The sequence below is a fragment of the Zonotrichia leucophrys genome, chromosome 4 (genome assembly GCF_028769735.1).
Source record: "Zonotrichia leucophrys gambelii isolate GWCS_2022_RI chromosome 4, RI_Zleu_2.0, whole genome shotgun sequence".
In the NCBI taxonomy this organism is placed as follows: domain Eukaryota; kingdom Metazoa; phylum Chordata; class Aves; order Passeriformes; family Passerellidae; genus Zonotrichia; species Zonotrichia leucophrys.
The window spans coordinates 39,226,390-39,232,389 of record NC_088173.1 but is presented as its reverse complement, the minus strand read 5'-3'; positions in this window follow the sequence as shown (position 1 = coordinate 39,232,389).

Genomic DNA, 6,000 nt, shown 5'->3' with positions numbered 1-6,000 from the left:
AATAGAACATGTTGCTAATCCAAGCTGATGAGAAGAATGTAGAAAATTAAGAGACCTTTACTCCAAAAAGATCTTCAGTGGCTGGAGGCAACGAGTGTAGGAAATTTACTGTGGGCTATAATAATTGCTGCCTGCCCTGGGAAACAGCATCAAGGCCAGAGCAGTCATGGCTCCATGCAAGCACATCCTCTAATTATTGAAAAACCTGTGTGGAGTCTCAATGTTAATCAGTCTCTCAGAGACTTCAGCTTTATGTAGTTAGTGCGGATTTATGGCATTTTTCTTTTCTTGTTATTAAAACTGATATTTCACAAAGAAGAAACTATCTCCAGACAACTGTTAAAATGCAAAGTTTCAGCCATAAAAGAGAACTGCAGAATTATTCTGAGACTGTTCCACAGAGAACCCAAACAAGAAGGCTAAGAAACAAAACATCAAAGACACACGGAAAAATGGAAAAAGATGAGATTTTAAAATATTAACTAAAGACGCAACAGTTGGCCTATAGATGCAAGAGGTTACAGTGTAATTAATTAAGTGCTTGTTACAATTAGGGAAATAAACAGTGCATATGCTAATGCAACATGAATAATGCATAACTATAAAAAAGTAAAACAAATTGAGAGGTTTGCACAGTCACATTACCAGAGTCATTTGCATTATTGTATCAACGATGTACTTAAAAAACAAACACAGAACTTCAAAAATCTATTGCAAGGCTGGAGTTTGCTTCCTTTTAGGATTGCTGCAATAATAGTATAATGTACAAATTCTGATTATTCCACTGAGATGATTTTATAATATATTTTGGTCCATAATGCTGGAGCAACTTTGAAACATTATACACAGTGGTTTTGGACAAATAATATGTTTAGTCAGTGTTTCAGATTTTCTACTGGGTCTGCAGATTTCTGGAAAATAAAGTGGGAAAAGTTGTGTGTCTCAAGATCTTTTCTCTTACTCTTGCATATTACATCAATCCTTACTTTCCAGAAGTACCTGCCACTTCATGGATAGATGAACCCTGGGAGAGTTCACAGAAAAGAAACTGTGAAAATTGTGCACCTCTGTGTCACTGACAGGATTTGAGAAGGGCTTGGGGGTGGGGAGGGCAATAGACATGTTATTCACACCTCATTTATTGTCATCGTTCTGAAAAATATGAAATAATAGATCTGATTTGTCTACAGGTTTTAATTTACTGGTGATGGCTCACTGTGCTCTTCAGTGGCCTGAATTAGCATCAAAATAATCTTTCTGGAAAGATGTGCATAAATACTGCATAAAAACTGACCGTAGATTGCACTCATAACCCAAAAGTGGTACATTTATTCTGTCTGGAAAAAGGCTGTGCAAGATACCCAATTATCTATATGGGAACAGGAATTTCAAAAGATGTAACTGGAATAAGCTGTGGGAATGCCTGAATATGAGCACAAGACTGGAGTCAGAAAAGGAGATGCAAACTGACACCTGACATCAGCTTTTTATTCCACTTAAGATGCTAACACTTGAAAAGAAAATAAGGACTAAAATACCGTGGCCATATGTGCAGGAAAGATGCAGAATCATTTGATGTACAAAAAATGTTATGCAAAAGCAAGCAATGTGTTCAAGAATTCTCTTATCAGTGTTGAAAGCTCTTAGATGTAAAGACATCTGGGACATTATTTTAGACTAACTTGCAGCTGTAACCTTAACTATGGTCGTATGATAACTTAAATCATGTCATGCACTCAGAAGTGAATCACTGCAGATTTTACTGCTGGATTTACGCTGAAGGTGCCACCCGTTACAACAATGAAAATACATTAAAGCATTCTAGTGTTTTATCTTCTGTAAAGATTATGACCTTGTCCTACTCAGAATAAATATTTCTCATTTCAAGACTGAGTTTTAACAAACACTAGCTAATCCTGGGAGGGAAAACATGCAGTGGGATTGGTATTTTATTCCCAGAATGACATTTGAAAAATGTATCCCCATGTGAAGTCGGGTGTTACCAACAAATGCAACAAACACTGCAATAATTGTGGCAATAGCAAATAGAAATAACAAGGGTAGGGTGGAAAGCTGTGTGCTGCTGTGTTTGTGAGCCAGGCTCTGCTGACTTTGGCTGCAGCAGAGTTAATGTATTTCCAGTGGCTGCTATGGATCCGTGCTTGGGCTTTGTTCTGAGCACGGGGCTGATAATGTGGAGATGTTTTCTACTGTCACACTGGCAAGGGGGTGTGGGAAGGTGGGAAGAGACACAGCCAGGACAGGTGATCCCAGCTGACCAAAGAGATGTTCCACACCATGTGACATCATGCTCAGTTTGTAAACTGAGGGGGAAAACGAGGAAGTGGGGGATGTTTGAAGTGATGTTTGTCTTCCCAAGTCACCTGTGACAGGTCCCTGCTCTCCTGGATATGACTGAACCTGCCTGTCCATGGAAAGCAGGAAATTAATTCCTTCTTTTGCTCTTTGCTTTTTGTGGGTTTTGCTTTCCCTGTTGTACTGTCTTTATCTCAACCCATGAGTTTCCCAGCTTTTACCTTTCCAATTCTCTCCCAAGTCCTGCTGGTGGGGCAGTGAGCAAGGGGATGCCAGAGGTTGGGTTGCTGGCTGGGGTTAAACAGTGGCACAAGCAAAAGTAGTTAGACCAATGATTATTAATTACAAATTATAACTCAGATGTCTATCAAAGAATAAAGCCACTCCATAATACTCAATGTGTTGCATTTAGCACTTTAGATCCACATATTCTTACTGGTGTGAAGTTCTGTTTTGCAGCATTAGCTACCACTCTCTGCCTTAGTAATAAGATCCACATCCAGAAAAAATCTGATATCTTCTTTACCCTTTTATAATAACAACATGCTGAAATGCAACTTGTATGCAGATTATATCAATATAGGCAGGGAAGTCTGGATTTTCACACTTGTTTCTCTATCTGCATAATTGTATCTTTGCACTTTATTATTTACCTGTTTACCTTAGAGCACATTAATTTTAAAACACAAATAACTGAGTTTTACTGGGTGAAATATGAAATGCTACCTTTATAAAATACCATATTCTATAGTAATTACTGCAAACTGCAGTATTGCTCTTATTACTTAGAGTGTCTGAAATCATTGCTACAGAAATCCTGTAGTATTTTTAAAGGAGAAATGCTTGATTTGTGTAGGTACATAGGATTTTCAATCCCAAAACTTTTTTAACCCACAGGAAAATTAACAATAACTTATCAATTTTGCTTTCAAATTAGAAATACAATAATCAGGTATATTTATCCTCCTTTTGTGCAAACATAAAAAAGTATAGCATGTCTATTAATTCAACAATATATTATTGTTAATTACTGAAAATACAGCTGGCAGCTTTGAAGATATAAACAGAAGGTAAATTTTCTGAAGACTTGCTTCTCTGCTTTTCTAACCTGCCAATTATTAGCATTATAATAATGAGGGATTATCTCACCTTTTAAAATAAGTACAAAACTTTTTGGATAAGAAACTGTTTGAATGAACAGAATCTTTTAAGACTGAGTGGCAGATTTGACTAGACCTTCATCACTTACAAATGAAACAGATAAGCTGCAAAGACTTAATAATTTTAAATCAAAATTGTTCCATTAAGTGATCAGTGACTGTATAAGAACAGATGTGTGATTTTAATTTTATTTCATTATTTAATGGATCTTCCTTCATTTCATTTTATAAACCATCTAAGATTTTATGTTGAAATCCTACCTTTGCCACTACTTTTACTAGACATTGTACGTGGTGTCATCATGTGTCCTCATGTATGTAAATAAGTGATCTGAGATGAATGTTTCTTGACTAAATCTTTCCTGGGAAGAACAAAATATGTAATTTTTGCCTACCTTCCTCGTGCAAATGACTGTGTCATAAGCTGTATGACCTGCTTTTCTGGGCATGCCGGACAGTGCTTCTGAATGATGTGCTGCCCTGTTTGCCTACTCCCTTTCCGTATGGACACAGAATTATGTCCCTCTTCAAAAGACACCATAAAAATACTGAGAAAAATACAGTAAGATAAAGACAGCAAAACCAAAGGACTGCTCTTTTAGGGAGAAGGTCCATGTTGCTATGAGTTCTAGAAAAACAAAAATTTAGCTGTAATGAGGGAAAGAAACAGCAATACTGGAAAACACAAGGAAAGGAAGGAGAAACACAATGCACAAGGAACGAGACTCACCATCCCATCAGAAACAAGCCAGGCAGCTGCCTGTTTCTCACACCACTTTCTTCAGCTCTTTATATCGTTAAAATCTAGGTAGGATCTCTATAATGCCTGTATTTCATACACTTCAGTCACCATATTTCTCTGCTATGATACTTGAAGAACATTTGCCAGTTAATTTGCAATGGAGAAGAGAAAGAAATTCCTGATGGCTCCTGGGGAGCTTGTCTTTGTAAAGTCTTTCCTGGTTGGACAGCAGGGACCCAGCTCCCAGGGAGTGTGCAGGGAAAGTGCACACTGAGGCTGAGTGCAGAGAAAAGGCAGTGCCTGAGCTGTGCTCAGGTTAAAGAGGGCAAGGATTCACTGTCAGGCCTTGAGGAGAGTTCAGAGGCAAAGTTCACAGGGAGGACAAGAAGGTAGTTGTTAAAATTACAAAATTAGATGATTATAAGATTATAATGTAGATCCTTATAAACCTGTATTATGCAAGATTCTTAACCCTGACTTTATGTAAATTGTTATGGCAGACAAGACTGGTTCTGCAGTATCTTGGAAGCAGAAGTATCTTGGCTGAATCCTCCATACTGGGTTCTGGAGACCAGAAATTCCTCTCAACAAATCCAACACCAAGGACAGATGAATGCTGATATTACAGTGTATCATTCAGGAGGAGTTAATGTTGAATTTCATTATGGACATTTGTTTCCAATCTTTCTAGCAGTAAACTCAAATGATTATCTTTACTACTGCCATAATTCATCTCCCAGCTGGGCCATGTTACTAAAATACAATTTCAGTTCAGCTTGTTCCATGTACTTAGCTCAAACTGTTTAATGAACATTGTTCAAAGAAATTATCATTAATCACATTGTAAGAACATCTATCTGGCAACACTTAAGACAAAGCTGAACTGATGTTGTTACAACATAAAGGTAATTAATAGGTTGTTATAGAATCACAAAACCATAGAATGTTAAGGCTTGGAATGGACTTTAGAGATCACCTATTTCCATGTCACAGCCATGGACTGGGACATCTTGCACTAGACCAGGTTGCCCAAGGCCTTATCCAGCCTGGCCTTGAACACTTCCAGGGACTGGGCATTCACAGATTCTCTGGGTAATCTGTGTCAGCATCACTACCCTCACAGTAAAGAATTTCTTCCTAAGATCTAACTAAATTTTCTAAATTTCCTACCACTGCTTTTCCTACCAAAGAGTCTCTCTCTTGCTTCCCTGTAGCCCTGCTGTAGCCTGAAAAGTTGCTGCAAGGTCTCCACACAACCTTCTCTTCTGCAGACTGAAAAGCCCAAATTTTCTCAATTTGTCTTCCTTCGTAGGAGAGGTGCTCCAGCCCTCCAACTTCTTGTCCTTCCTCTGGACTTGCTCCAACAGTTCCATGTCCTTCTTATGTTAGCAGGACCAGAACTGTGCTAAGTACTCCAGGTTTTAAAGGTTTTGAGTTCGTGGTCAAGTCCCAAGAAAAGCCACCTTTAATATCATCCTTTTCAGAGCTGAGAGATTTAAAATTCAGAGCACTGTAAATTTGTGGCAAATGATAGTCAGGATAGAGCAAGATAGACAACATGCCTAAATTCTCGGCATCTAAGGAAGCTGAGGTGTAAAAAGGCTACGCAGATGTGTACTACAATTACAATAGCGTGAGACTTGTCCGTGGAAGATGCCACAACCATCTGTTTTCAATAAACATGCTCTCCCAAAGCCTAATTCATGAGAAATGGACACAAACGTCTGTTTCGCATTTAGGGCAGAATGTGACTCCACCCTTTGGGCCTTGCAGCCACCGCAA